Raw genomic sequence first — 9,407 nt, 5'->3', positions numbered from 1 at the left:
TTCAAGGCTCCCAAGAGCACCCCAGCACTACCAGGTTATACCTCCTACCATGCTTTTCAGCCCCAAAACTCGAACCGAACCACAAAAGGAGGGTTAGTATTCATATTCATCAAAGATACCCACACCTCCAGGTTAGTGGCACTGCACAAAGCATCAGAGACCATCCATGTGCAACTAACAGTGGGCAAAACTGCCTTTCAGTTTGTACCCTGCTACAGACCACCCTCCCAAACTCAGGAACCCCACTCGGCTTTCCTGAGAACACTGGAAAATGTGAAGGTCTCTCCAAACACCATCATATTGGGTGACTTCAACTACCCGAACATAGACTGGGAGCACTATTCAAGCCCCAACACCCTTGCCCAATGGTTCCTAGAATTTATAAACTCAAATGCCATGGAACAACTGGTCACCACTCCCACAAGAGGGGAAAACATATTGGACCTGATCATCACCAACATGGGGACTCTATGATCCATACCAGAGGTATACCCCTCATTGGTAAGATCTGAACATAAATTAATCTCACTGGACATCCTTATCCCGTCCCCACCCCCAGCCAAGGAAATCATGGTGAAGAACTTCTCAAAAGCAAACTTCACACTTCTCAAAACTGAGGTGGAATCCTTCAAAGCCCCTGGGCCAGTGGAAAATACGGCCCAAACCACAGAATTCTTTACAAATGCATTCTATGGACACCTACAGGAATGCATGAATCGTGCTATCCCAAATAAAACCAAGACTCACTTCTCCAAAGTCAGGAGACCTGTCTGGTGGACCCCAGCCATAAACAAGCTATACAACAGAAGGAGGAAGCTACTACATGATAGAGCAAAATCCCAAAAAGGGAAGGCATCTCTGATCAGTACTAGCAAGAAACTACGATCCCTCATAAAATCATCTAAGGCCAGCTTCGAAAGAAAAATTGCACAAGACGCTAAAGATAATTACAAGGCCTTCTTCAGTTATGTCAGGAACATGGGTGGCAACTCCCAGATATGCTCTGAGTTAGTGCAAAATGACAAAAAATACACTGAACCAACAGACATTGCCAACATCCTGGCAGACAGATTCAGTGCAAACTTCTCCCTCCTCCCCCCAAAAAGAGAAAATGTCTATCCCAATAGAGTGTAGCCTCCCTGACATCATAGATGCACAGGTGAGAGCTGCCCTCTCCAAAGCAAAAAACACAGCATCAATGGGACAGGACGGTGTCCCAGGCAGCGTCTTACATGAGCTTCAAGAAGAACTGAACCCTCATATAAAGTCACTGTTCAATCTCAGCCTCACTACAGGATATGTACCCAAGGAATGGCATATAGCAACAGTGGTCCCACTCCACAAAGGTATGCCACAGCGGACCCCAGAAACTATCGCCCTATAAGCCTGACTAGCCTGGTCTGCAAAGCTATGGAGCGTATCATCATGGAACTCATAAACAAAGACATTGGGAACCTCCAGACACTGGATCCCACCCAATTCGGCTTTGTTAAGGGCAGATCTTGCCTCTTGAACCTGGTCAACTTCTTTGAAACAGTCACCAAGGCAACAGATGAAGGGAAGGTAGTCCACACAGCCTACCTTTGACACAATATCCCACTCGGGCATCATAAATAAGCTCACCAGCTTAAATATCAACCCTTATGTCACAAGATGGGTTGCAAACTGGCTCAGGGATAGAACCTACATGGTCAGAGTTGCAGGTGCCATGTCAGACTCTAAACCAGTTACAAGTGGCATCCCACAAGGCTCAGTCCTAGGACCTCTCTTGTTCAGCATATATTTCTTGGAGGTACAGGCTAACACGGGAGGACTATGGCTGACCAAGTTTGCAGATGACTGCAAACTGGGTGCCATAATCGACTCACTGACTGACACAAGCATCCTCCAAAAGGGTCTCACAGAGATGGATAACTGGTGCCAGAGCCATGGCCTAAAGCTAAATGCCAAAAAGTGCATAGTCATCCCCTTTGGGAAAAACAAAGTTCCCACAAACTACCACATAGGTGGAAATCCATTAAGTACGGAAGAAGTAATTAGGAATTTGGGGACCCAAGTAGATAGCAATCTCTCCTTTGACAATAACATTGCCAAAATGGTTAGAAAGACCTTCTATATAGCTCACCTTATCACAAAAGGGTTCACATCTAGATCAAGAGAGGTCATTGTACCCCTCTACTCATCAGGCCCATAATTCAATACAGTGCCCCATTTGAGATGTACCTTACCCAACACCTGCAGCAACTGGAAAGACCCCAAAAGTACCTCACCAAGAGGATCAAGGGACTCAAACAGATGCCCTATGCAGTTAGGCTAAAGAAACTCCAGCTATACTCAGTTGCTTAACGCCTACTCAGAGGCGATCTGTGCCTGACGTATAAAGCCATGTCCAACCCAGATTTAATGAACATGCTCCACCTCATGAAATCCAAATCCCTTAGAGCTACACGCTCCAGAGACTTAAACCTCAGCACAGAAATAAATAGGACATGCTGGAGGGACAGATTCATATCCCAGAGGCTCCCTCACTCTGGAACAAAATCCCAATCCATGTTAGGCAGAGCCCCTCAATGACCCTCTTCAAGAGAAATCTTGACGAGTGGATGGGAGATCGTAGGTTTACCCCGGGGATCTCTTCTGTGTCCCTACTAGACAGAGGCACAGTAAACTAACCTTAAAAGGGCTATCTTCTGTGACCTACTATACAGAGGCACAGTCAAATAATCTAAAAGGGTGGCGAAAGCCAAACACACTCTGGCTAGGCTTATAAATGCCCTAGGGCAGATAGCCTAGTATCAACCTATGAACCTATAAGATATTATCTATACTTTATAACTAAAGCATCTAGATGCTAGGGGACATATTAACACTTATAACATAGTACAACATGGAGAAGAGAATTTCACATACAGGGGCCCAGATGAGGCTTAACAGTCACCAAAAGCTGTCAGTGACAATATTGGAAGGGGGAAAGGAGTGAGGGATGTTGAACCAGACAAAAATGAGACAACACATTTCTATTGTAATGTAATTACTTAACATTTCTACCAGATGTTATCTAGTATCGTCTGATTCAACCTTTCTGAAAGATTCCCAAGTTGAAGAACACCTAGGTGGCACCAAGAAAGGACATTCCTGAGAATGCTGGAAGCAAAAGAAGATGATGATCTGGACTTGTCGTCCAATTATAATGGGATACAAAACTATGGAGAGTGGATCATGTTGTTGATGCACAAATGTCATCAATAGGAACTCTATTCATGAAGTCCATAGAAGTAGCCAGTGCTCCATTAGAATGAGTTCTTGATTTAGTTTGTAAACCCAATCTCTGTGTATTATAAACAAAGGAAGTGTATTCTGCCATTTAGAAAGCGTTACTTTTGATATACTTTTACCCAGCTTTGATTTGGAAAAGGATATGAATAGCTGGTCTGAGTTTCTGATATCCTTTGTACTATGTAAGTAGAATCAGCACTGTCAATGAACATCTAGCAGGTGTAGCACATATTCTCCTTTGTTTTAAAATCCAGGGGGAAAAAAGACTGTCATGTCAATTCATATGATCATAGGAAGTGACTAGGCTAATGGTCCTAAGGCCATTACAAGCCTAACCAAGTTCTACCCTTATTTCCATGATTACCACCTATTTCCCCTGTCCATCAGGGACACAGGTGGAACCCCCCAGGGTGAATTTATGGTTATCCATCCAATCATCCAGACTGTGTTTGAAGAGGGCCAATGAGGTGCTTTGTTTGACATGAAGTGGAAGTCTGTTCCAAAAGTGTGGTAACCCCTGGGAGACAAATCTGTCTCTCCAGCAGGTTCTATTAACGTTGTATACCAGGTTAAGGCCTTTAGAGCAAGTAACCCATGTACCATTTGACTTGCGGATATGCAGCATTTCCAATAAAGCAGGGTCAGAGATTCAATTATATGCAAGGCAGGGATTGCCTTTGAGTAGTCTGTATGGAACAGAATAATGTGACAGTAATTTCAGATGATCCACATACTACATATGCTGAAGACCTTGAATTTTCATTGTGAGGAACGTTTGTGATCTCTCCAATTTCTGCAGGTGCTTGGAAAGGTACATACCAAAAAGGGCATTGTACTCAATTATTGGTCTGATGAGGGAAGACTACTGGGAGGTTATAACTTCTTTTTTTTTTCCTGGAGCAAATGCCCTTACTTATGAGATGAGCAATACAAAATGCCCTATTTATCACTGTGGAGACATGGTGATCACAGGTAAGGTTGCCATCAACCTGTGCACCCAGGTCTCTCACCACCGAGTGCATAATTAGGGTGTTGCTATTGATGTGGTAGTTAGCAGGATGATAATACATTTTTTGCAATGAGTTTAAGGCCATCAATCATTTGTTTGTGTAAGACCCTCTTGTAGGATGTTGACATCATTTGGAGATTCTATGGCTGCTCCCAGTTTGCAAACAGCAAACTTTGTCAGCCAGACCTTTAGTTTTTGATTGTACTTTGAAGAAATAGATTCCAAACAGCAGAGGCCCAGGACTGATCCCTGTGGAACACCACTGGTTACAGGTCTGCTGCTGGAGGTGGATTTCCTTATTTTGACTAAATTTATTATACCAGTGAGTCAGTTAGAGACCCATCTAATGCTATAAGGGTTGATACCTAGCTGGGCAAGTTTGTCAATGATGCCTGAGTGGGGGATAGTGTCAAAAGCTTTGGCAAAGTCTAGGTAGGCTGTATGCACATATTTCCCCTCATCCAGGGCCTTGGTCCAGGGCCTTGGTGACTGTCTTGAAGAAGTCCATCAGGTTTAACAGGCATGACCTCCCTTTGACAAATCCAAACTGAGTAGGTCCAGTGTTTGGAGATTACCTGTCTTTGTTGATAACGTCCATGATGATTCACTCCATGGCCTTGTAGATGAGGCTAGTCAGGCTAATAGGTCTATAGTTCCTGGGGTCAGTGGAAGCACTACCTTTGCGCAAGGGAATAATGGTGGCAATTTTCCATTTAGTTGGGATGAGGCTGGTATTTAGACTATGAATGAAAAGAGTACCCAATGGTGTTGCTAATTCTTGTTGCAGCCCATGTAGGACGCAGCCTGGGATGTTATCAGGTCCCATAGATGCTGTATTTTTTGGACTTAGAAAGGGCATTTATGACCTGCTCTTTAGAGACACAAGGTGGGGGACAGGTGGTAGGGATGTCATGGGGTATGTGTGGTGGGGACAGGGGAGTGAAATTTTCACAGAACCTGTCGGACAACAAGTTAGCTATGTCCACAGGCTCAGAATATGTGGTATCATTAACTACCAGTTTGGCACAAATCTATTCCTTTCCTTTTTGGTTATGGATGTAATTAAAGAATGCCTTATGATTGTCCTTAATTGAGGAAGCTAATTTGGATTTGCAGTTTGCTTTGGAGGACTTCACAAGAAATCTTTTGCCTGTTAAAGCTGATGAATGTTTCCAGTTTAGGGCTTGCTCCCTCTTACTCTTAGCAATTTCTCCCTCTTATTGTAAAGCCTGTTAATGGCAGTTGTCCACCAGGCAGGTTTGCTCTTCCTTGAGGAGCTTCTTTTGGTCCTATCAGGTATGACTGAGTCAATGCAATTATACAGGTGTTTGTATAACCCACTGGTGTAAAGCTCGGCATAGTTGCCAGTTCCATTTGAGAGGAGAGATGCAGTGAAGATATTTATACCATCCTATGAGAGGTTATAATCTGCTCTGGTGAAGTTTTTCAGTTTAGTTGCTGTTGGGGGGGCATCAGGTGTGATAGTTACTTCTAATGAGACTGATTCGTGGTCAGATCTCACCAGGGAAGACCTCACAGTGGGGGTGCTACAGTGGTCCCCCATATTGGTAAACACCAAATCTAGGAAGTTGGCACGCCTTGTGGGGGTGTCAACCAGCTAGCCCAGGGCATTGGAGTTAACAAAGTCAAGGAACCTTTGGGCAAGTATGAGCATGAGTAATTTACCCAGTCAATGGATGGGTAGTTAAAGTTGACCAAAACCATGGTGTTCGTATGTACCTTCGTAGACTCAAGTAGATCCAAATAGGCAGAGTGGGTGTCCTGATTTATGGAGAGGTCCTGTAGCTGGCAATGACTTGAATAGGTGTCCTACTAACAGTTAATTGCACCTGAAGTATCTCCAGGGAATCATACTGTTTAACCAATCTGCAGATGTTTTTATCTTTACTGAATATTGATACACTACCTCCTTTAGTTTTCACACCTTCAGTTTGTGGTCTGAACATGTTGAAGGAGGTGTAACCCAGTATGGCTGGGGTGCTCTCCATAGCCTTGAAACAGGTTTCTGTGACTGCACAAATGTCTGTGTCTTTCAAGGTGAGGATTGCTTCCAGCGAGTGCAGCTTTATTTTAAGACTCCTAGCATTTAGCAGCATAACCCTGAGGTTGTTTTGAGATGGAGTTTTTACATCAGGAATTTTGTCCTTGAGACACTGCCTAAAAAAGGCACTATGGGGGTGGCAACAGTCTTAGCAAATAGCCGAAATCCCATGGGTGACAGGTGAAGATCTTCTCCGGAAAAGCATCATGGTCTGTCAATCATGTCATTTCAGGCTGACAGATACTGGATCCCCTTAGAATGACACCAGAAACTAAGCCTATTATTGAAGTCAGTAATTTTCTGTTTGTAGTGAGGCATCATCCTAAGTGAAGGTAAAGTGCTGCTTAAGGCTAGGGACATAACTGCCCGAGACACAATCCAAGAGCACAGTCATGTCTCTCTTAATATAATCCAGAGACATACATCTCAAGTCATTCACACCAACATGGACTATGAGGGAGTCATAACAGTACCTGTTCTTGAGAGACTTGAGTGCATATGTGATATGGCGGAGCCTAGCAATTGACAGACAGCTGACAGTGACCTTTTCCTTATCCAGCCAGGTGACAGGGACTGATTTAGACTTGTTCCTGATGTCACCTTTGGCAGAAAAGAAGAATTTGTTCTCAAGGCTACTTTGTCTTTATGAAAAAACAAATATGATGGTTTGCAAGACAGTGCTTGTAATTCAGAAATTTGTCTAGTGGAGGTAATTGCAACAAGAAAAACAGTTTTACATGAAAGAAACTTCAAGTGTACAGAAGCTGCTGGTTCAAAGGGTGTTTGGGTCAAGATTTGAAGCATAATAATGGTATCCTATGGGGAAGCTGGGGCTCTGATTGGACAACTCAGTAAGAAAGTGCACTTGAGGAAGGTTTTAGAAAGTTTAAGAGAAGCTATGGAAACATCACTGTGCCCTACATGGAAATTACATATCCCAGCCACCTGTACTTTGACAGTCGAGAAACTGGACCCTTTCTGAAAAAGGTCTGACAAAAAAAATCTAAGATTAATGGAAGGGGATAAGAGAAAGGATCTAACCCTTTTGATAAAGACCCAAATAGAACTTTTTTTTCCACTTGCTTTGATATATAATTTTCAGTGGAATGGAGAAAATTACGGATAGGTGAGGAGTCAGAGCCTTGGATCCACTGCTTTATATAAAAGGGGTTGATGTTGGATCCAACAACCCAAAGGTTGAATCACAGCAAATGTTTAGCAGCAGTAGATTAACTAAAGCTACAGCTGCTAGGTCTGAGTTTGGGAAGACTGAAGAAAAACTTACAAGACTAAGGGACGTTATACATTATATCTGCCTTTTTAGGGGAAAATTGCAGACAATGACACACACACATCCTCCAAAACTGACAGAACTAAAGGAATGGGTGAAGGTTCTGGAAACTTCTTCTGTAACAGTTCATAGTATTTTCTGAGGGACTGAGAAAGCTAAGTGTTCTCCCACTGAAAACACTGGTACATTCTGAAAATAGTCTCTCTTTGTTGGGATTTTTCTTTCCCGAATCAGAAACTTAGCTTTCCTCTTGAGTCTGAATCTGTACCTTAATTTCCCTGTCCAAATTCAAAATCTTGAATCTCTTCAAGAAAAGAGATATCCTTCTTTCTTTTACCAGAAACCACCTTATAAGAAGGATCAATAACCTGAATTAAACCCCAAGCCAGACCCAATAAACTACTCTTGTCTAAAGACATTTGAGGAGTAGATACGTTTAGTTTTATGTTCTTTTTTGAGAGGAAAAATGGGTCCAACAGTGTTATTAATGGTAGCAGCTTCCCCAGGAACATTTTGACTAAACAGTGAAGCCTTCCCTGTTTCCTCTTCCAAGACTGACAACAGTGTATCTCCTTTGCTCATTGAGGGGACCCAAACAGCCATAGAGGATGTGGCTAAATCCCAGTCCATAGTGGCTGTAGGTGATACACTAGAAGGATCCAGAGTAAAAGATGAGAGGTCTGAGGAACAAGTTATGGCCACAACAGAGTCACCCACCAACTGTAGAGGCAGACTGCTAGCCTGCTGTCATGGCAAACACTGTTTGCTTATCTTTGTATTTCTGTGGTTGGAAGAACCAGCAGTGGGGCCAGTAGTTTGCTCCATGGTCAAGCTGAAAATGGTGTCTCTTTCCTACAGAAAACAAGCAGCAAAAGCCTGCAAAAATGTAAAGTCTTTAGAAAGTCACTTTTCCCCCACAAAAACACAGTAAAAAAGCACTTTAAAAAATTTTGTAGCCCCCAAACAGTAAAACAAATCCAGTTTTGCCACAGAAAAAAGGGGTTTTCAATTGCTTTAAACTTTTAGATTGACAGGAAAAAAGGCACCCCTTTTTAAAAGTACAGTTAAGTGTCATGGGTCAATTAAAACATACACTCCTAGCTAAGAAATAACATTCTTAGAATAAAATAACAATTTCGATAATGTGGAAAGCTTCTCCCAAAGGAAATTTACCTTTCCAGCAAAGGAACAGTATAAGCTGATCACTGATCTTTGAAAGCTTGCAAAAGAACATACTCTTCAGCAGCAGGAAAGCTATGAAGGGCTTGGCACCTAAACCTGTCTTTTTAGTCAGCTCGGCTCAGGTTGACTGATGGTTTGGGCATATGGAAGGTACTCTGAAACTTTGGAAGCTGGCCATCTGTTATATCCTTGGCAAAATATAACCCATACAGCTAAGGCTACTGTAACAGTGATCAGATCTCCTTGACAAAGGCATGAGTTAGGTCTAAGGAAATAATTTACACAGGTGAGAGTGTTACTATTTATGGAGAGCATTTAAGAAACACCTTGTGAAACAGTCTTGGATTGCATGAACTCAGATAACCTGTTTCAATAAAGGATGTCACTGTATCTAGAGTAAAAGAGATAGACAAACATTCCTGAGCTTAATATTACAAAAATTAAGATGACAATTGCATGGTTTTTTAAGCATCTGTATCACCATATCTATGCTAAACTCTCTGCCTTAGAATTTCCCTAAGAACAGAGATGTTATGCAACTTGATAAAGTACAATAAAGTCTGTGGGAATGTTACATGCAGAAACAT

Source organism: Protopterus annectens, chromosome 14.part0 (assembly GCF_019279795.1).
Source record: "Protopterus annectens isolate FY-2018-M chromosome 14.part0, PAN1.0, whole genome shotgun sequence".
In the NCBI taxonomy this organism is placed as follows: Eukaryota; Metazoa; Chordata; order Ceratodontiformes; family Protopteridae; genus Protopterus; species Protopterus annectens.
Note: the sequence above shows the minus strand (reverse complement) of the source record.